The 23,423-nt window shown below is 47.3% G+C and overlaps 1 long non-coding RNA gene and 1 other non-coding gene across 2 annotated transcripts; one reads left to right on the top strand and one right to left on the bottom strand.

Moving 5' to 3' along the window:
• Nucleotides 1–3: 3 nt before the first annotated feature.
• Nucleotides 4–17,626, top strand: LOC119372648 (uncharacterized). Its single transcript, XR_005179613.2, has 3 exons — nucleotides 4–106; nucleotides 13,346–13,388; nucleotides 17,522–17,626. It is a non-coding gene; the product is annotated as an uncharacterized LOC119372648 (long non-coding RNA).
• A 2,334-nt stretch (nucleotides 17,627–19,960) lies between these two features.
• Nucleotides 19,961–20,033, bottom strand: Trnat-cgu (transfer RNA threonine (anticodon CGU)). The gene has a single exon. It is a non-coding gene; the product is annotated as a tRNA-Thr (tRNA).
• Between the last annotated feature and the right edge of the window lie 3,390 nt (nucleotides 20,034–23,423).

Below are 23,423 nucleotides of genomic sequence, written 5' to 3'. Positions count from 1 at the left end.
CGGCTCGCGATAAGCCACGCGAGCAACGCACGGTTCATGCTCCTGGGACGTTCAAACCACGAAAAAACACGCGCTGGCAAAGAACGAGTGCTGATAACACCCCAAGGTAATGCTCGATGAAAGCTTCAGCGTAAAAAATGCTGCGTATATCCACTGAGGATTGAATACTAGAAGCTACCGCCTACGCCACTGAAATCCTAGACTTCACCACGAACCGACGGTTAACGGTGCCTTCGCTTATTGCAAATATGTCGGGAGCAAGGAGGTTCTATAGAACCTCTGGAGTGGCAGTCCCGGCCGCCGCCAACGGGAGCAAGTGAAGCCGCCGGCGGCCATGTAGCTAGAGGAAAAACACGGCGCGACCGCCATAGACGGCAATGGAATACGCGCGGCGAGCGCGTTGGTTTGCAGTCCCACAATCAAAAAAATGAGATGGAAACTGCTTTAAACCCACGAACAGTTGCCTCTTCTCGTTTATGAAGCAAATTATGTCATACTATTATGTCAGCTGCAGACTTTCAGAATAATCTGTTGTCGAAGGGGTGCTTCGTATATCGAGCGCGCTGTAATTACATATATGTGTTACTAGGAACTGGGTTTTTGTGTTGTAACGGCGTCAGTGTTCAAGGGGTAACCACAAGCTAACGTGGAACGCACTTATTCTCTTTACATAAGCACACATCAATCACGCGAACATTTGGCCAGAAGGAGGATTCGCAAGCATTAACCTACGTGGGCGACGTGTGCCATCACGGCAAGCGCAGCGCGCACAGCCTCGAAACGAGGTAGCTCTCGCCCTCTCAGACTAGACGCATAAAAAAGTAAAGCAGCCGCGTCCTTCGGTGTTTCAATTTCGGTTTGGTCGGATTTCAAAAGAGTTACATCTTGCTTTTGCCGCAATTTTTTCTTTTCGTAACTATTTGTGTTGAAGCTACGTCAAGGAGGTAGAAACTAACAGGCTTTTGTAGATGCGCTGGGAAAGCAGGAAAAATTGTAGGTACAAATTGTAGGTGCCAGGCCGTCGATCTGCCCCGTTCTGTCGAAGCAGCATTCTGCGAAGTGAATAGAGCAGAGGTGGTTGGTTGGTTGGTTGTTCCTTGGCAACCTGGCGCAACCCACCACGGGGTATCGGCCATGAAACGGGCGGCACCTTATTTTAGAGATAAAATTGTTTTACATGGAGCAGAGGTGGTCAGAGCTGGTCGAGCTGGTAACCGTCCTTAGCTCTCTAACCACTTCTTCGACCGGCACGTTCCCAGGTAGAACGCTGCGCGCAGTCTTTTGGAAACATGTAACACGGATAATCACGTCATGGAATGTTGCGTTTGCCAATTCCTCGATAAACATCCATCAAATTCGATATCCATGCACCGGATAAATATGCATGCACGCCGTCAGTCTTGACTTGCAAGAAAACACCAGAAAGCTCGGAATTCTAAGGGCGTTCTGACTTCCTACTCGTACCAATCGGTACGTCCAGCTAGACTACAACGTCGTGTCAGCGAACATTTAAAGCGTAAAATTTTCGTCGCTACAACTGCACGCATGTATTACATTTATGCGCACCTTTCAAATTGTTTCCAGTTTAACAGCATGCACGAAAAACAGACAATCGTCAGCGAACTAAGTGAGGACACTTACACGTGAAAAGTGATCCCAGGCGTCTTCTTATTGCGATTTGTGCAGCCATAAGCGACGCACGAAGTCGCCATGGCCTCGTAAAATGTTTAACTGCTTTACAAAAGCATGCCACCGTCCCCAAAGACAACTGCGACGGCGGGGCAACGGAGCGCACTCCGTCGTCTGCTTCCGAGTTTTTCCTTTTGCAATATGGCGGCGACCGGCTTCACTTACGGGGGCGCCACCTCCACTCCAGAAGAAATAGTATATAACCTCCTTGGTCGGGAGCACCATAGAGTTTCCTAAAATTAACTAGAGGGGACTCTGGCGCTGCGATCGTTCAGCTACCATGGGAATGATGGGTAGTACACAAATTTGCCTAGCCTTCGTGCTTGCGGCTTCAAACGTACTTGTGGCTTTGTTTATTGCTGTGTTTTGGCGTTCGTTTCGGATAAAAGAATAGACCGTTGTGAACTTCGTGACCAGATTTGAATTGCTGAGCCTAAAGAAGTTAAAGTGGCGAAGTGAAACTGCTAACTTTTGCTGAACTTTGTTTTTCGACAAAGCGGATGCAGCCGACGCGGAGCCAAACGGAGCCGAAAGTACGAAGTTTAGACAAATTTGTGTACTACCCATCATTCCCATGCTGGCTGAAGCGTCATGCGTTGCAGCTCCCATAGACACTAGCGCCAGAGTTCCCTCTAGTAAGTATTGTAGGAAACTCTATGGGGAGCACCACGGCCACCTGGATCGGGGCGCGCGGCGGTGTTGCTCCGGCCGTCCCGTTCGGACGGAGGAGGCGTAATTGCAGAAAGGGGCGTGACCGCTCCTTTCGCCGCACCGCGGCGCGCGCCTACTACCCCTCCATTCCTTTGCGCTCTATGCGGGAAGGTTTGCGGCGCATAGCGGCGCCTTGAAGATATCGCAGTAGAGTAACCGTGGGTTAGAATAGCACTTCCACCACGTTCACAAAAAGCACATAAAAGGATGGATGGCGGCTATCGCTATATTCTTTATTTTTGTGTGTGTGTGTGCGCCAGTCCTTGTCGTGGTGTTGGTGACCGAAGCGAAAACACCCGTGAGTCACTTTTCAAGAAAATTGTTTTGGTGTTCTTAAGTGCAGCATATCAGTAAAAAGTATACATGCGAAGGAAAGCACGAGATTTATTAAAAACTCCATTTTTCTGAGTGCTTCCAGAATAGCGGCAACGATCCAAAGGTTGGTTCCGCTGCTTAAAGGAGGTTGGCGGATTTCCCTTGGGATGCTGCGGCCTTGAGTGCGCGAGCTTTACCTGCTGGAAGGAATGACACTTTGGCGTCGAGGCAACGTAATATTCATTGGTGTTGACTTACAGTAAGGCACGCAGCAGTACGGCACGTTTCTGAAAAACACGGTAAATTACACACGGAATCCCAACGCAGACTAAAAAACAAATTACTTGCCTGAAGTCAGCGTGGTATGACAATGTGAAAATGCATATGAAAACATATATGCTAGTCGCAGAAAGCCTTATCAGCAGCCGCTCAGCCAACGAACCGGTAGATTAGTTCGAATCTTAAAGGGCAAACCGCATGCACGCAATAATGGAGGCGGAAATTGAGGGACCCTTAAGCTTCGCCTTTAAGAGTTAAATGCGACAGCAATATCTGCGCGCATACACAGACGCACACGAACGTATACACACACACACACACCGCCGCCGACACCGGAATTACTGCGAAACGGGCTCTTCCATGCTGTCGCGCTAAAACGACAAGCGATACCAAAACGAAAGTGGCCACTGCGCGACCGACCCTTAGCTAATTCGCAGGCGACAAGCGCGCGCTCATCGCTTTCGAGTTCAAATTCGCCTACATGCGGCCTGCGCTTAAATAAGAACGTCTCATTCACATCACTGTCGTATCGTGGGAACTTCAGAATGCAAAAAGACGTGCCCACCAAAATGTTGCCTATCATCGGCAAGGTGAAAACGTCTACATCATTATCATTACCGCAATTTAGTTTTCCAGCAACGTGATGCTCTTAAGACAGCGCTCGACCGCAGAAGATAGCTATGCAGTGCCGACGACACGAAATGTATTTCCTTTAGAAAGAAGCATGGCGCGCGCCGGTCCAGGCGGCCGTGGGAGAAACGAGCGCCAAAAGAAAGAATGAGAAGCACGGCAAATCACGTACTCAGCACAATACATGTGTCATATGGCACTTATGTAGCGGCCGTGGTCATGGGATATGAACGCGCCGCGCCATACGAAGTCCCCTAAGAACGCTGCTTGGCTCTATCTCGACGGTAATATGCTACAGAGAACAACACTCACTGTGTAAAGCCCGATTAACAATATATAACAGCGTACCTTGATTCCAGTCACCACGTGCACGATGTCCAGTGTGCATTTTTCCAAACACATCTGCGGCTGTCTACGGCGCGGCCAGCGCGGCATCATCCGCAAGGGGGTGGGAGGAGAGCGCCGCGTCGCGGCGCGCGGCTGAACTACCTCAATTACATTTTTTCAAAGGGGCGCGCGCCGAATGGGACGGCCGGAGCAACACCACCGCGCGCCCCGATCCAGGTGGCCGTGGGGAGCACCATCGAGCACCATGACGCAAAATTGACGTCGGCGGAACTACCAGATGGCGCCCTAACTTTTCCGGTTTTATATTTTTTGGTATAATAACATAGATTTAATCAATGTAGATAAGGTATTTGGCCAACATGAAACAAGGAAGTTTTTTTTTTTTTTTTTTTTTTTTTTTTTTCCTCGAGCCTGGTGGCAGACATGTCACCGCCCCGTTTTAAAGGGGACGCTCATAGCATCCATCCATCCATTTGTTCAATAGCCAATCAGCGCGCACCAAAGGCGATACTTTTGCGATTGTCGCCTTTTGGTACAGTGTTCTAGAAGTTTATAGTGCGCTCACTGAGCGGCGGAGCGTGACGCACTTCATGTCGCCGCCGACAGGCGGCGCGGCTCACAGCGTCACCTGAAACTTTCCGGCGGGTTGCAGGGCGCGGATAGCGCGCGTTGTTGTTTTGCGCGCAAGAAAAGTCAATCTTACGGTGCGCAACTCACGGAAGTTCTTTTGATGCAAGTTTTCTGTGTGTTGTGAAATAAGTTACTGTCGTTGTGACTGATTTACGGAGGGCGAGCGATGTTTTAAGCGGCTATTGCATAAATGAATGCTCCTCCACGCAGCCGCTGCAATAACAGGGTGTGTAGTTGGGGGCGTTCGTTCTTTTTTTTTGTCCTGCTGATCGATACGATTTTCAATGCACTTGCGCCACTGTAGATATCATAGCGACTTCACTCCCGCCTTTCGAGCCCCACTATGCCGAATTAATATAAACAACGCCTCATTTTTAAAATTTTTTCGCGTATATATGATCTAGCTGGTCTACTAACCCACTTAATGTTCTTTCTTTTTCGCGAATCAATAATGGTTGGAATCACTCGGCTTCGTAATAAATGTATCCGCACCGTACGCTTAAAAAAATTTTTATTTACACACTTAGATCGTACAAGCTAGCTAGGTTACCAAAACTGCAGTTGGACTCGTATACCCAATAAAAAAAAATATTTATACATACCTAATATGAGTACATAACAAGTTACATGTATCACGTGCGTACATATTTTTATTGCACTTTGGAATTGCACCAGCGCGGATAAAACAGGACACGAAGAAACACTCAACAGTGTCACGCAGGGGCGTAGCCAAGGGGGGGGGGTTGGGGGGGTTCAAACCCCCCCCGAAATTTTTCAGTTTTGCTTGCGTATATAGGCACGCACACATACAAACGCACGCACGAACATACATAAAGTATGGTTGAACCCCCCCCCCCCGAAAAAAATTTCTGGCTACGCCCCTGGTGTCACGCACTGACATACTGATTTTATGTACACAAAACCCTGCCTATGTATGCGCAAATTTTTGCCATATCACAATATGAATTATCAATGCCGAAAATGTCACTCGTGGTCGAACAATAAACAGATGTAACAAACGTACTGTATGAACATCTGCTAGTCGACTACGAAAATGAAAAATAAAGGACAGCAAGAAACGCCGGCGATGTTTGCAGTCAACAGCCGATGACAACGTCGATCTACCAGGAACTGGGGCATCCCAAAGAGAGCCCAATCCCTTTGGACCTCCCCCGCTTCCTAATGAGAGCTACTTCAGCCCCCCTCTACATCTCCTTTTCTGTACGTCACTATCCTGGCCCGTTTCATCCGTCAGTATAGTTCTGTGCTTAGGACTTCGATAGCGAAACAAGCAGCGACGTACCAGCGTTCTTTATTATTTTTTTAGAAGTACCCCTAACCCCCCCCCCTTTTTTTTTACTAAAGCACGGGTATGGTTTTGTTGTCACCACCCTCGCGCGTTTTCTTGCTTTTATTGCTGTCACACTTGACTCTGCGGTCACTCCTAGCTTCGTTGGGTCCAGCTGTTTTTTGTTGTCAAACGCAGCCCCAGAAATTTCTCTGCATGTACGCTGCATGCTCTATGTGCACGACCGCCTGAGGCTGTAAAAAAGCGCGTCCCTCTCGTCCAGATGCAGCGGCGGGCCGTCTTTGAGACAGTTGCGATTTGCGGATAGACACAGATGCCGATCCTTCAGAAAAACAAGCATATATAAGTGCAGTAAAGCGGCACGCGGGGTGCCGACAAAGGTCCTTCAAACGAATGAACGGCGTGAACATGCGCTGCAGGGCACACACAAATGGAAACAGCTTCAACTACTTGGGTCAGTTTTAAAAAAAAGAATAAAATGCTCGACTCCCTGCCCTCCTCATTTTTTTTTGTGATCTGTTTTTGTGTCATTGTGGTGGCCCTCTCCCCGCCACCAACCCCGCGTTTGTTGATACCCCCGCAACTACAGCGTAACCAGCCTAACCCCCACCGACCAAGGGGACGCGCTCCACACCGCGCAAGAGTTTTCAGGAGAAACTGGCGGCAGCGCCCCTGGCGGGCGCTCAAGCTGTCGACGCGGAGAGGGCCGCGGCGGCGCGGCGCAGGGATACGGCAGTGAGCCCACTGCCCCATTCTAGTACACTGTACTTTTGGGAATACGGGCCTTGGAACAAAAATCAAAACTACCGTGCGCTCGACGCGCCACCTCAATAGTAAGGTCGCGGTGACGTCACTGCAGCGCTAGCGCTTTTTTGTTCCCTGGCGGTTGGTAAAGTCGAATGTTTCTTTCCTATCCCCCATGATAAAGAAAAAGAATGCTGCTGAGTAAAGAAAAAGAAAGAAAATTAAGAGCCTGCCTTTTCTTTCCGAGACATACACATGGCTGGTGAAGCCAATGCGCACTTTCGGTTTCGATTTCAGGCCCGCGCAGTTTGAAATTTACGGTGTGCAACGTCGGGCTGCGTTTGCTTCTTACGTCCCTTAACGCAATGGCTGCCGTAAAACATAATAACTTGGCTGTTCTCCGCGAAGTTGGCGATAACCAACACAGTCGAACGTAGAGAAGTCCGACGTCGCCGCTGCGCACATCATCCCAAGTAGCACCTCGGGTAATGATATTGAAAAAAAAAAAAGCGTTAAAACATTATCCAAGGCTGCAGCTTCCGCTGCCCGACGAGAACGCACAGCTGCGTTTCAAGATGTTGAGTCGCTGCTTACAGTGATACCGCATTTTCTCGCCTACAATGCACCTCTGCAGGTAACCTGCACCCCCAACTACAAACGGCGCGAAAATACATACTAAAATCTTCCCCGCGTAATGCGGTAAGCCGCCTTTCTTGCATTATTGTGAAGCAGTGCCGTGAAACCAACTCGCGCACTGTAATTCGCGTCGAAAATGCGGTAAATTCTTTATGATTTTTATATCGAATTGTACAATACAGAAAACTAATTCCTGTTTTTTAGTTAGTTCGATATATGCGGGTTCGACTTCATAGAGTAAATCATCACGCTACTGTACCTAAGCATACTCACCGCAGAAAATATTTTGTGATTGTAAAAATTTGTAATTAACGTACCATGTCTTGAATTACGTATCTTTGTTTTTCTTTTTTATCGATTGCCTGGTTGTTACTTTTCATTGCTTTGTTTGTTGCTTGCAATTCCCGTCCTGTATTGACCACATGTGTGATATGCAGTATTGATACTTAACACGTCCACAAAAGTTCACGGAACGTGGGCGCTCCACTGCAAGTGAGAATTTCTGCTTTGTTAGAGCACGGCGCTTCTAACCTAGCAGGTAGCTGCGTGGGTCGCAAGAACCACTACAGGCGGGAGCGTCTATTTGGAAGCTATGTTTTCAGACAAAGCGGGAATATAGCTTTCTCGGAAATTTCACGTTCCGCAAAGTTTTGAATGGGAGGGGGGGGGGGGTACGTCTATCGCATGCATTACTGTCATTCTCGATCGTTTCCACATCTGACTGGCATTGAAAGAATTATATGGAAGAATGGAACGCCATAATATTTCGAAATAATAATAAAGCTGCAGTTGTGCACCTTATAATATCCATTATATAGTTGGACCTCAGGGCTGGGCAGAGATACTCGGAAAAGTATTCCGGAATACAGATATCGAAATACATGGACTGGAAGCCTAAAATACAGATACTGAGATACATTTGCCTTTAGCGTAACGGGATATTTCGGAGATACTTTCGCAATAGGACGAAAAAAGTATTCCGGAATACAGATACAGCAATACAGATACTGGAATACTTTTTTTTTATTTCAAGGATGCTCATACTCCGCAAAGACATCTATAAGTGCACCATAATGTTGTTAGTAAAGTTGCAACGCATTGATACTTCCAGTTTATTTATTTATTTATTTATTTATTTATTTATTTATTCATTCATTTATTTATTACAGTACCCTCAGCGCCAATAAGACATTGCAGAGGGAGGGGGGTTACAAAGTACATAATTAGTAATAATGACATAGTTACACGTATCAATTGCAATAAAAAAGTACGCTATTTCACAGCAAGAGTAACAAGCATTGGACACCGAAATCGACATACTTGGTGACAACAAAATGAGCTAAGCTAGAAATAGCACAGTCTAAGCAAATCACTCGAATCACTAATGAACTCCAGTGAATTGAAAAAGGTATGCATACATTTTGCACATAAGATCTGCTTTGCTGAGAAGGTTGCTGTGTGAGCCTCTCAAATAGGCTGTCTTCTAGACAGCGTCGGTTCGACCTCAGCACAAGACTCGCGAAAGAATAAATGTCTCTCTACCGCTGCAGACGAGCACAAATTCGTATTATAGTGAATAAATTCCGCCTTCATAGCCGGATAGCCCTGCAGCGTGGCGATATCTCTTCTCGGGTCATCTGGATACCGAAACACTTCCGCCCTCACGTGGGTTGTTCTGTCTGTTCAGAAGCTGAAGTCGGTCTCTATCCTCGGATCCTCAGCCGTCTGGTCCGGTCAGCGCCAGGTCAGACGGCTGAGGATTCCGCTGCCCATATAGGCTGGCCATAATTACCTACGCGCAATGGAACCCAATACGCCAAAACTGCACAATTCATACATTGGCTTCCTAAAATCACGTTGTTTGGGAGTGAGAGAGTTTAAGCCCTCCCAAGTCGCTCCTGCCTGCTTTCTAAAAAGACGTGGAAACAGGTACAGCTGCTCAGAGCGCCCCATCAGAAACTACAGCAAGCACTCATCGCCTGGGCCGAAAGGGTCACTCTTCGATAAAGCTATCACCACCACCGACGCTACCAGCACCCATTTCAGCAAGCCGCCACAGGCGAAGTCGGCTCCGACGGTGGGGGAGCCTGGTACCACAAAAGACAGTTTCACGCTTGTGATCAATTAGGAACGCACCCCGACACGCTGGAGAGGTGGCTGAAAGCGCGACAAAGATAGCCATCTTCTAGTCACTTCCTCCGCGACTACGGGAACTGCTTTTCGAAGTGCCGCCGCTTTGAGAACTGAACGCACACGAAGCATTGCAAACCCTCGGTTGCAAGGCGGTATCTGCGCGGGAGGGTCACGAATGCCACCCGAAAAAAATCAGGCGTGCTGCACTGGCCTTGAAAGACAGCGACTTTCGTCGGCAGAGGCCGACAACACTGCCTCCGCGATTCTGCCGTCTGTGGCGTCGCGCACTTTACCACATGGACCATTCTGCGCTTGAGGGGAAACCATCGCCGCCCTTTCTGTCGGCGACCGGCAGCGCGCCTTTGCTTGTCTTGGCACACACACAAAAAAAGACGTCATTGCCCCCTTGGAAACACGCCTCAACTCATTCCCGACAAAAAAAAAAAAAATGTAACGGGATACCCGTGTCCTGCGTTGTATCACGATACAAACGATACATTGTAAATGTATTTCACTACTGAGATACAAATACATTTTTCAAATGTATCTCGATACAGAAATACAGATACTCAAATGTATCTCTGAAATACTATCGCGATATTCTTGTATCGCGATACTGCCCAGCCCTGTTGGACCTTTATAAAACTACCCCCCAGTCGTCCACTATTGTGAGCTTACGGCTAAAGGCTAGTGTGTCGCCCTCTGCAAAGTTAAAAAAAAGTGGGTTCGAAGTTCAATTTCAATTCAGTTCTAATTTCAAATCAATTCAATTTTTATTTCATTTCAAGGATGAGGACAGGCTTGGAAGAAAAGTGACGTTTGCGCCTCTTGAGGAGAACCCGAGCCTGACTGATACATAGAAAGCAACGAGGACGTATGAGTGATCAATCGATCAATGAACATAGGCCATGAAGGGTTTTGCGCAGTACAAGCGAAAATATACATGCACAATAATGCTACGCCCAGAAATTATGATATACGCAAGCAGTTTGTTACAGCACAAACTCCGAAGTACAATGCAAAATGTAGCCGAACACGAATTACTATATACGTGAACGACAATGCTATGAACGCAAGTTGTAACAAGCATGAACGGCCTCCCCGCTAACCAAATTGCAAAGTGCAGCTTAAGATAGGTATCAACACAAAGCATAATATATATAAACAGTTCGAACCCCGGCGATGGAGTGTTCATTAAGTGGGGCGAAATATATAATAATATCTGGGGTTTAACGTCCCAAAACCACGATATGATTATGAGAGACGCCGTAGTGGAGGGCTCCGGAAATTTCGAACCACTTGGGGTTCTTTAACGTGCACCTAAATCTAAGTACACGGGCCTCAGACATTTTCGCCTCCATCGAAAATGCAGCCGCCGCGGTCGGGATTTGATCCCGCGACCTTCGGGTCAGCAGTCGAGCGCCATAACCACTAGACCACCGTGGCGGGGCAAGTGGGGCGAAATACAATAACTACCATACGCAGGATTGTGCATCCAGATGAGAACGAACGCGATGTTCCGGTCACCATTCACGATTTCGATGAAATTTAGTGTGGGCGCAGGTTTTGTAGCAAGAGCAATGATTTCCATGTTAGTTCTGCGTAAAAACAAAACGTTCGCCTAAAAAAATTGTACAAATTTTGTCCCCCCAAAAACGTACACTTCTCCACCACTTTCGCAGTTTCTGAACTTTAAGCGCATCTAAAAAAAAAAACAAAAAAACGTGCACTTCTTGGTCCCCAATGTTTATTCCCCGCAAAAAAAAACAAATGAAATGCAATCTTATTACTCCTTTATTTCGCCGTCGAAGGACTTTTGAGAAAAGAAATCACAAACATGGCAAACGGCACATGATACCTGTATTTCGGGAAGCTGAGGATAATAAAACTTTTACATATTTACCTTGAGATTTACGCTTTGTTTTAAAATAATTGCCGTGGTTTTCGCGCTAAATGCTGTACTCTAAAGTTGTGCTGAAACGTATGTGCTTTAACAAAAACGCCGAAGCTTGAAAATAGTTTTCTCAAAAGACCATTTTTAATTTTTTTTTTGAAAATCTCTCTGATTGAAGTAAATCACGTTCTCGTATACATTCTGCGTGAAAAAATGAAAAAAAGAGAAAAAAGAAAGAAAGTAAGGAGCCCTTATTTCATAGGAAAAATGGGGCCAAACTAAGCTTGGCGTGTGCGGACCTGACCTATTTATTATTTCTTTTTTTTTTTCTATTGCTCTGCGCAATGTTCCCTACTAACTTTATCCTTCCTTCATGCCTTCACCCACGTGATTTCAGTGCAACACTTAATTATGTTACCATACAAGCAACACCGATGGTCATGCGTGAAACAATTAAGAACTGCAACAATGAATTGGCTGCTTTCGATGGAGGCGAAAATGTTTGAGGCCCGTGTACTTAGATTTATGTGCACGTTAGAACCCCAGGCGGTCGAAATTTCCGGAACCCTCCACTATTGCGTCCCTCATAATCATATCGGGGTTTTGGGACGTTAAACCCCAGATATTATTATTATTAATTGGCTGCACTGAAATGCGGCAACGTGAAATGAAAAATGACCCCGACAGAAGATCATATTCCTGTACAACAAACGAGTGATCGCCGGCAAGCCTACGACCGAAAGAGCATCAGCACATTTGAGGGCCGCATTTCTTTGAGCTCGTGGGCGCCGGGTTGTTTTAGATGCGAAGCATCTTATGGCGGAGTTCAAACCGGTGGTGTGCGGCGTGACCACCCTTACTGCGCATGCGCAAACCGTCTCCACACACCTCCGCTTCCGCTCCCCTCCTCCCTTCCCATCCCTTTTCCCCTCTCCCTCTCCCTCTTCCCCTCCCCACCCCCTCTCCCTTTCCCCTTCCCCCGTTACTCTCCCTCTCTGAAACGCGGGCTCGACATGCCGAAACGCTCCTTCGCACCGCCTCATGGTCCCCTTTAGCTGGAGATGACGTGATTTTTTAGTATATACGACGCCAAAATCTGTGAGTTGTAGAAGCTTCGCTTAAAAAAAGAAGATAGTGGGACGGGGTTGAATGAGGTGCATGGAGGAGAAAAAAAAAGATAAAAAGAATAGGATGCAGTGCATCTTTCGACAAGCCAAACTCCTCGGACGCCGCTCTCTCCTCGTGCTCCATGTCCTTCAACTCTTGTCAAAATTCCCAGCATGCTCCTGTTTCATTTTTTTCCTGGCTGGGCTTCAAGATAGTCATGTGAAGCTTCCTCGTTGTATTTTTCTTTCTCCATGATGAGGTCAGCAAAAGACAGCGACACAAACGCTGCGGGCGGATCGCTATACCACGTCGCACTCTTCCAACGTGCACAAAACTGAAGTGCGAACAAAATAAGATGGCATAATTATAATTATCTGTGAAAATAAATGTCTCTGGTGCTATTTCATTTTATAGCGTTCTTTTTTTGTGTGCGTGTCATCGCTTCGATAGAAGCGACACCAGTCGGCGCTTTCGCCATTTTCAGCGCGGGCAGGGCGCGCTGCCGTGCTGCGCGATTTGCGTTCGAACTTCCACCTGCAGCAGTCGTTTTGTCCCCGCGGGTCGCGGTTTCTGCGTTCGCCAGTCTGCTGGTGGCTGGCCCCAGGAAATCAGGTCTGATCAGGTGAGCTGAAACGTTCAGTCGTGTTTGCTCTTTGATTTTTTTTTAGCGCAGACAGGCAAGGTTACGCCTGCATCTTTTTGCGACAGCGGGCGTCACCGCAGCGTCTCGTTCGGAGACGCTTCTGCAGCAGTCGCTTTCACTACTGGCTTCTAGACAGGAACAGTAAAGAAGGCTGCCTGCAATATGCACGCATTATGCACAGCGCGAGATTCATTTACGTGCGTATCGTGGTACAACGGACGTAAATATATCTGTTGGTGGGTTCTATTTTTAAGAACCCGTGCTTTTTTTTCTACAGGACCCGTTTCGACGACGACGCGTTCAGTGTGCAGCAAGTTCAAGTAAGTGTTTTCATATAGTTGGATCTTGCCTTTTCTTTAGTTTTACGCAGATTATTGGATAAATCAGTAGTCCCTGTAGTCTTTCTTTTTTAGCTGACGATGATTCTTCGATCGGGACTGAGAGGCTGTCGGGTACCCGTGGTTGTCGGGTACCCGTGGCTTTTAGTTGTAATAAAACATTAGTAGCGGAAAGTTGAGGTAATCGTTCCTTCTTTGTTTCTTTAGGTCACGCAGTTCTTTTTTTTTCTGGAGGGGGGGGGGGAGGGGTGTAGCTTTGAGGTACTGTGCGGCTGCGTGTGCGCATTCAGAATATTTCAATTTCTGCTTTTGCAGTCGCATGAGTTATCAGAGAGTCGACGCGTTTGCATTGAGTGTCGCGGGTATTGGTAGTTTTGACGCATACAGTAATGGTTGCGTTTAAACTCTACGCGCTTACCATTTTGTTGTTGTCGAGAGCGCGGTGTGTATGTCCGACAACAATAACGACGAGAAGGATAACTGCAGTTTTAAAGGACGATGAAATTATTCTTAATCGCAACTGAATCGCGCAGGACTCACGGGCGGTTCGTTTTCTTCGGCGAGTTTAGAACGACCGCAGTGGAACGCTAGTAGCGTTCACGTAGCGGCCGCGGTTTATCGTGAACCACGCCGTTCACGTGTTTGTTGGTCTTCGCTACTGAATGTCGCTCGTGTTGCTGCAACGTTATGCAACGTCGGAACGCCAGCGTTTCCGTTCTCTCTCCCTCAGAAGTGCGTTGTAGTTGCGTCTGTGCCTCCCCCCTTACCCCGACTGAGACGAGTAGCGTTGCAGGAGACGCTGCACCGTCACGGCGCGCACAACTGCTTGCGAAAATAGACGAGCTACAAAAACTTACAAGGTAGCTTTTGTGCAATACAAAAAAAATTGTTCACAATGGCGGTGCGTCCCGTCTTTCTCGCTACAATTGTTACGTGCAGTGCAACGTTTCAAGCAGTTGGCAATGGCCGGACTAGAGGGAGACGCGACGCGCGTTCTCAATTGTGCGTTTTGCCATGGTCTAACACGTGAAATGCTACACTGCGTGTTAGACAGTAATAGTTGGGCGTCCGCAGCGGCTCTGCGTACGCAGGAAACACACGGCGGTGACAGTGTGCGTAGCCCAGTACGCGGGAGAACGCATGCTTTTTTGCGAGCGTCCGCAGGATTTCAAAAGCTGCGTAACGTTTGTTGCGGGCCCTGCGGCCGTTGAGTGTTGTTCTCGCGTCTTGTCGCGTGTCCACGCGAGCGCATTTTACTCAATCCTAATACTCACTTCCTAAGAGGCAGTTTTAGAATGGGCAGATTTAGGATAGCGTATGCCAAGTTAGCATTAGCGTCTGCGGCCGGCTGTTTCCATCACTTAACGGGAGCCCGCAAGCGTTTAGTGTAAGAGGCATGCACAGTTGCGCGAAAAGTTAGCGCAAAGCGTTGCGTATACGCTATTCTAAAACTGCCTAATAGCATATGCAACGATGGCGTTCGTTGCGGTGGCAACGGGAGCCCGCAAGAGGATAGCGTACGACGCATACGCAGTGGTGACAAACGCTATGCTTTGCGTACCCAACTTTCGTGCCCTATTTTAGAACTGCCTGTTTGCAGCAAGGGCGGGACGCGCCGCTATTGTGAATGAATTTTTGTAGTGCAGGAAAGCTGCCTTGTAATTACTGCAACTCGTCCATTGTGTGTACATTGAGGGTTTTCTGCATGGTTGATCTTGCCTACTGCACGGAGTAACCTGCTGAATGCTGCGTTATTTTTTAGGGTGAGAGTCGTTATTCGATGCGGATTTTCGAAGCGAGCGTCAAATGTATCGCGAGCGCTCAATTCGAGCACGACCGTTGCTACATCCTGGCTTTGAAGTAGTTTATCGTCATAGATGGCCACTGGTATTTTCGCTGTATGGCGTCTTGTTAGCTTCTCGGTGCCTTGTGACAGTTGTTGCGGAGGGTCGTCATGACGCCGCTTCGGCGGGTCGTGAGGAGGGTCCCTCTCCGACAAATCAGCCCTGCTTCGACACTATCTCGTTCTCAATTTCGGAGTCAGGCTTTTATTGCGGGTGTTATTGTTTCGGAATTTTTGGCATTCCGGGTCTTTCTGCGCACAACTTGCATGGGCGCCTCTTTTCTGACGACTCATGCGTAGCAGGAGAGGTCCCGTGTTTAAATCAATGAAGTTTTTTAAAAATTCTAGACGTGGCTTTACTATCGTGAACACCAATGGACAGTGGAGCTGAGGAAAGCCTCAGCGACGGAAGTCCTATGCCGAAAGCGCTACGTCGAGGAAGTCCAGGGCAAGCAAAAGGCCCGCTGATGTGAGAGCGCTGACGTCATTACTAACGTCGTACCACCTGCGCTGGGCGGGGCTGCGCATTGGCTCCGTTCCCTCTCAGCGCCGCCCTGCCACCTCTGCCGCCGCTCCTCTCTCCGCTTACCTCCCTCCTAGTTTCCTCTTGCCTCACTCATTCCTTACCTTGACTATATCTACATTGATTTGCTATGCTTAACTCTCTCCCTTCGCCCTCGCTTCCCTTTCCCAACTCTTTTATTGTATGCTTTCACTCATGTCTATGCTTGGTTTATACTGTGCTTTCCCTCTCGCAATGAACTTGCCCTCTCACCCCTCGAGCCCGGCTGTGATTTCTCACGGAGAGAGCGTAAGCGGTGAGCGCGGCGTGAGTCAGCAGTCGATAGAAAAATGCGATGATGATATATTGCTTGCATACGGCGTTGATAAAGGACTGGTGCGTCCGCTTTTCGCATCACATGAGCACACGAACGCTGCTGAACGCTACTTAATGGCCAAGATCACATCGGCGTCGGCGCGACCTTAGAGGTTCCAAGCTGGATTGGCGGTGAAGTCGGCGCTCTGCTTTGTGCTCCGCATGTTGCTCGTTTGCGATGAACATTTGCCCGCTGTTGTCTCTGTTCGACAGCGTCGCCCCTGTCGTTGGTTTCGCGGCAATGTGGACGGGCCCACTGCAGAACAGAAGTGAAATGTTATCGCTATGAAAAGGAACGAAGCTATCGTAAAGGCTGCCGCGCCAGGTGCTCAGATGCAAAATGACGACGCTGTAGATTCTTTTGTTTGTTTGTTTTTTGCGGCTCTGATAGAATTATACGTAGCTCTAAAGTAGTACCGCGTGCTGTAACGCTGTCTCCTTCAGTGCAGTCTTTAAGTTTCGCACTTTACTGACAGATATTAGACACCTTTAGGTGGCAGATCCTACGGTCCGCTCCTGTTCCGCTTAAACGCGTTGCTTTATAGCAGCGACAACGCGCCTTTCATGTTTTAGCCGAACATTCTTGCGGTCAAGTGAGGCAGAGCGGATGCCCACTTTTCGGACTGCAACGCCATCTGCGGATGAAACCCTAAACTATGTTGAAAACTTAACTAACAGCTAAAAATCCCTATCGTGCAGCAATACCGACGGCCGGCTGATGTGAGAATCGCCTTTTTTCTAATATGAAAAGCTTCTAGTAGTTCCCGAGCAAGCTATGGTGCATCCCAGCTCCTTGGATGAAGTCGCGTGCGATCAAACTGCGGTACGCAGCCAGATGAGGCACAGTGGAAAGGCGAATGGGACCTTTTTCCATTCTTAATTGCTAAACAATGTTTCCTTAAACAGTCGTTAGTACAACGTCTGGCCTACAGACCTATAGGCCATGTCCTATATAAACATTGTCACAATTGGCTGAAGACCCAAGGTATGATCGCATTGTTGTAGAGCACCTTCAGAAACAAACGATGGAATTGTTTCCTATACGACACGTTCCACGCACTAGTCCTTTACCATTACCGTAAGTGTCGCAAGTAGCAGCAGTGGCATGCGACATACAATGAGCTACGGTGACTGCAAATAGTGCCACAAGATGAGATATTTGCTGTACACATAGCTGACCACTGCTCGCAGAAATGGCAGTTCAGCACTGCAGCACATTTCTTATTCATGAATTACACTTGTAATTGCCACAATGTATTGGCTGCAGTGCCTGAGCACTGGCTTGAAATAGCGGAAGGTGCATGTCAGTAGGAAAATTTTACTACTTTGCAAAGCATGCACATCCAAGGACATTGGTGTGCTTGTGTTTGATGTTGAGTTTGTTGTTACTTTCAGATGGCAGAACGAAAACTGCTGAAGTTCGTGCATGTTCTGGATGGAGTTCTGAAACACACTGAAGATAAGATCAGGAAGCTGTCAGACGAGAGCGGCAAGACAGGCGTAAGTTGACATCATTGACACAATTTTTAAGCTGCATTGCCCGATCACTGGTTTGCAAAAAAACAAAAACAAAAATGCAAGGCGCGTGTCAGTAGGAAAATGATGCTATTTTGCGGAGCGTGCACGTCCAAGGACCTTAGTGTGCTCGTGTTCGATGTCCCCACTGGGAAAAAAGTACGTGCTCTCTTAGCATCAGCGATTATTCAGATGCAGGGCAATCACTCTGTGTGCAGTCCATGTAATTTCTATATCGCTCCTGCCAGAAATGCCCTGTGCCGTGTGGAAACCCAACTACTTGGGTACCGCATAATTGAAGATTTCAGTGCCTCAGAAAGTTTGGTGAAACTTCAGTAATGATTAAAAAAAAAGAAACTTTAGCGCATCTCTTAGGGAAATTATTTTGACAAAACGAGAAGCACACCATTGCCTCTCTTTGGCGATGTTAGAGGTTACTTCAGATTCACGAATCTCAACATGTCTCGTGGGCTGCCAGACTTGTATTGTTTGCCATATTTGGGCATCGGAGGGCTACACAAAAAGATGAGGTGTAAAGTCGTTAAGTGTGCTGTAAAGAGCCGCTCTCTGAGAACACTTTGGAAAGGGATCACATGCAATGCGAAGACATGCTGATACCGTGATACAGAGATGCCGTGCTAGCGAAATGCTGAAGGGCTTTTGACGTGCTATGCTTCATTACCGTCTACGCCACTCTAAGGAAGTTTCCTGTAGGCAGTACTAGTTGAACTTGAGAAACTCTTTGCGGGAATCATTATCCAACCGAACATTTCTATTGATTTACTGTATTTAAAAAGCCGGCTTTGCATGCAGAGCCTTTTCAAAGTTGAATCTTATACTATATCTTGGTTATATCATCTCTCATCTTGAGCACCTCGTTTCGATAAACCCAAGGCGAAAGAGGTTATTTGCATACAATAAGAGTGCTGCTTACGATGGCATTTCAAGGCAATATTTTCGAATATTTGTGCAGGGAAAACAAAGAAAGTCGCTAAATAGAATGCCAGAAATAGTTTTAAAAGCATATGTAAAAAATAATTAGGTGACGTTAATGTTCACTTTAGCGTCTTAAATGGGCATACCCCTAGCATTTGGTGCAAGGAGGAGCACAAGGAGACGGTGAAGTGAGCGCCTCCGTGGATGGATGGATGCTATGAACATCCCCTTTAATGGGGCCTAGAGTTACTGTATATGCTACCTTTAGGTAGCAGAGTTGCGCCAAGGTACGCCATCTTGGGCTCCGAAGTCTTGCGGGAAAGCCACTCACCACCCGCGTAGGAGCCGCGCTCGCGCGACAGAGTAACAGTGTTGATTTAAACAGATCTTCATGGGGCTTTTATTGCACTCGTCAAATTCTAAAACAGTGAACGCAAGCAAATACACAAAAAGTAGTAGTATTGCGTCGTGCGGGTATATATGCAAGGATTCTCAGTCTTTTCTGTTCACTTTTTTTAACGCATTCACCCTCCTCTAGGTGGCGCCACCGTCCCAGCTGGGGCACGTAAGCGCTATTCCGTTAAACTAAAACACGCTGTCCACAACGAACGTTTGCGGCACGGTAACGATATTCCCTTAACCCCCTCTATCACGCTAACGCTAAACTAATAACTGTCTAATAACAACAGCGTCGATGTCAACCGCCGTTGAGCCGCCGGAATCTACGGAGTCGTCGGCGTCACCTGCGAAGTGTTGGCAGTGTTGGCTTCTCCGCAGCGCAAATGAGCCACCTATGACCACGTGACGGCGCTCGGCGAATAGCGTTGCTGGAATCGTCGAAGGCAGAGCGAGCGGCGTCCGGAAAACAGTGGCGCAACTCTGCTACCTAAAGGTAGCATATACAGTAACTCTAATGGGGCCGTGACTTGTGCGCCACCAAGCGTTTTTTTTAAGGAAAGCTTTTTTACAGCGAAAGCTATTGAGAGATCACTACAATAGCCGGTTTTGGTGGCATAATTGTTTGACACCACCACCACCGCCGCTGTCCGTAACTGCTATATCATGCACAATGAGCAAAAAAAAAAAAAAAAAGAGAGATTGGATTTTAACTCGGGCACTCTGTGTGGCAGTCCAGTATTCTATGTCACAGCTGCGCCTGGGCTTGTAACACATTTGCAAGAAGACCCTGTAAAGGCTTCACGTCAGGAAAACAACCATGCTAACAGACAAAGGAAAGAAGTGTTTTCAAGGGCTCGTTTTTCTTTGTTATACACATTATTAATGAGCACTAACTGACAATAATGCCAAAGAAAGTATAGGGGATGTTATTAGTAGTAAATGTAAGGTAAATGCGAAGAAAGAAAAGTGGACGAAAAGATAACTTGCCGCGGGCAGGGACCGAACCTGCGACCTTCGAATTACGCGTCCGATGCTCTACCAACTGAGCTACCGCGGCGGCCATCCCCCGTCCACTTTATAGGTTATATGTGTACATTTAAACGTGGGAGCGTCAGTCAGCACCGCCAGTAGCCATGACGGCGAGTGTGGAACACTCTTTTTCTGCCTGTTGGCGTCACGTAGCACGTGAACTTATTAGGAGCTGGCAGCTGACCAATAATCCCTCGCATACTACCTGAAAGCATCACGTCTGCCAGAACGAGACCCTCGCTATGAATGAAGGAAAGAAGTGTTAACTTCAAGGGCTCGTTTTTCTTTGTTATACACAATATTAATGAGTACTAACGGACAATAATGCCAAGGAAAGTATAGGGGATGTTATTAGTAGTAAATGTAAGGTAAATGCGAAGAAAGAAAAGTGGACGAAAAGATAACTTGCCGCGCGCAGGGGCCGAACCTGCGACCTTCGAATTACGTACGAGGGATTATTGGTCAGCTGCCAGCTCGTAATAAGTTCACGTGCTACGTGACGCCAACAGGCAGAAAAAGTGTTCCACACTCGTCGTCATGGCTACTGGCGGCGCTGACTGACGCTCCCACGTTTAAATGTACACATATCTTATAAAGTGGACGGGGGGTGCCGCCGCGGTAGCTCAGTTGGTAGAGCATCGGACGCGTAATTCGATGGTCGCAGGTTCGGTCCTTGCCCGCGGCAAGTTATCTTTTCGTCCACTTTTCTTTCTTCGCATTTACCTTATATTTACTACTAATAACATCCCCTATACTTTCCTTGGCATTATTGTCTGTTAGTGCTCATTAACATGCTAACAGATGCAATACAGCGTGGTTGAAGAGTAGACAGCAGGCGTTGTCACATTCTGCGAGCGAATGAGTGGTTGAAAGCTTCCCACCCATTGCAAATGGCTCGTCATAATTCTTCGTTGTAATCAGCCACAGCATAACAAAGTGCACACTTACAGACGCGTAGTGGGTACCTCGCTTCTCTGTAGAATGACAAGTAATGGCATAGTGGGTATACTTCCCCACTTATCAAAATTATAATTATAGTGTACTGGGTACCTTCCTATTGTACTTGGAGTAGCCGCCCCAGAGAGTTCAGAATGATCTCTACGAAGGCTGCTCCACCAGCTTTCGCTGCCTCTGTGCTGCGTTTTCGGTGCAGGCCTGGCGTTTTATTATTATTATTTAATTTGGCCTGATGCCTTGCCTACTGCAATCAAATCGTTCTTCCTATAGACATTAAGAAAAACTAATTCACGGCTCACCTTTCTGTGTCCTATGGCAGAGTGACCTTATTTTCCCCCCTAGTTATTTTTCTTATTTCTTCCTACTTTTCCGCAAGCAATCCTTCGACCGTATCTTACTCATTTCTGTCGCCAACCTCCATACCTTTCTAGTGTGGTGTCCCCTAAATCCCGAGGCTTCGTGTAGGCTATAATGCCCAAACATACACCTGAGTGGATATCTCCACATTCATTTAGAACATGCTGCGTCGTTTCCTTAGCTTCCCCACAGCATATTTTTCTGGTGCACTTTAAAGCGAGAACCGTGTGTAGCGCTCTCCTAGGGAGCTGGTGTAGGTGGCGAAGCGAGAGGGAACCGAGGAGCACACCATCCCTACTCATAGGTACTACGTACCCACCAAACAATTGCCTATGGTCACTTAGGGCAAACCAATGTGTTCGTTTGTGCAGGTTAGATGCGCACCTATCACTGCTGAATCCACCTCTTTCATTTTCCTGTGCTGCCCTCTGTCGTTTTGGTAGGGATTCGGTAGGGGCCGGGAGAACCGGTATTGCCAGAAGCAAAGCCTCCGAGATCAGAAGATGTTTCGCGACTTTTCCGCTAGGGGAGGGCGCATGCGCCGGGGCGTCGTGAAAAAGGTGGGTTATGAGGGGGGGGGGGGAGGTGGTAATTGGTTCGTTACAGCTGCACTTCGGAAATGCCAACAACACAGTTTTATTTGGTTGATGGCATTAATAATTGTGAGCAGTACGTGTATGTACTTGCATGGGTAGACCGTTTCAATAGTTTTCTTGTTTTACAAAACAAATGTTGCACTAGATGACATTTGCTTCCATAAAAGTTCATGCAGGATGCTGAATTTTTAAGTTATGTCTTGTCACAGAATCACCAGACTTTATCAGCAATTCCATGCACTGCAGTGGGCTGTGGGAGTTTGCCGAGAAAGCGGTGTCCCAGTATCCCGGTATCTCGGTTCTGTTTCTTGATCGCAGCAACAGTTCATGTTTGAGAACTTGTTTAGTTAAACATGGAGCCTCTAATTACCACATATTTATTGCAGAACAAATTCGATTTCGGGCACAAATCGAACATTAAACGCTCTTTTTTTAAACCACCCATGAACCAGGATCCTAACGGTTCCCTCCGTAATCCCAGAAATCCCAGAAACATGTTAGGTGGCCTGAGGTCATAGGACTAGAGACATTTAAAGGGGCCCTGCAACACTTTTTCAGCAAGGTCAGAAAACTCTGCGGATCGGTAGTCGAGGCTCATGAGAACACTCGAGCCAAACATGGTGCAGCACGCGGCCTGGGATTTACAATAAATTCTCAAAGTCAGCTGAAAATCGCCTCCTTCTCTCGACAAATGATGCTAATTTACGTACTCAAAATCACTGCATCATTGACTCAAGTTCCACGCTATTGGCTGATTTGAACACGGCGCGCTCGGTAGTTACTGCGGCCGTCACGGGAGGCCTCCACTTGCCCGCGCACGCGCGCGATCGCACTGAAAGTATGTCACGCGTTCCAAGAAAGAAAGAAAGAAAAAGTGCTCATGGTCACAAGGCGCACGTGACGTACCTTCTTCCCCTGTGCCATCCCTCCCTGCTTAGCTTCCAGCGCTTTCATCAGGACGAGAGGAGAGATGATGCAATTGTAGCGTGCGACAAATTTGTAACTCCACTCGTACTGGACGAATTCTCAAAACTTTTTGCGGTGGTCAGTTCATCAGGCAATAAGCTCCTTTAGTGAAGCCATTTCATGGCTGGTTAGGAAAGTGTTGCAGGGCCCCTTTAAAGCTGTCGGCAGAAAAATGAACGGAAGTAACTGAATTACATATTTTGCGATATTTTAAGTAAACATGCATGTATTTGTGCATAAATCAGTTCAGTTAAACATTTGGTACAACTGCTTCATCTTACAAATATTTAGATTTGAAAATGTACGCTTGGTAATTGCTGCAAAAGTTTGTTATGCTGTGCCAAAGCAATTAAGGTTTCAGCTACTCCAGAAGCTGCGCTTCAATGACATCACTGGTATTGCCGAGCTAGGTATCAGGGGATGGCACTATGTCGTATGACAGGAGAGATGCTAAAGGGAGTCCTCAATTTTCAGATTAAGGCGACTCGAATCAACGATCCCTCCTTCACTTTGGAACTAGAAGAAGGGGACATAACAAAAAC

The sequence above is a fragment of the Rhipicephalus sanguineus genome, chromosome 10, assembly GCF_013339695.2.
Source record: "Rhipicephalus sanguineus isolate Rsan-2018 chromosome 10, BIME_Rsan_1.4, whole genome shotgun sequence".
NCBI lineage: Eukaryota > Metazoa > Arthropoda > Arachnida > Ixodida > Ixodidae > Rhipicephalus > Rhipicephalus sanguineus.
Note: the sequence above shows the minus strand (reverse complement) of the source record. Positions and strands in the feature narration are given on the sequence as shown.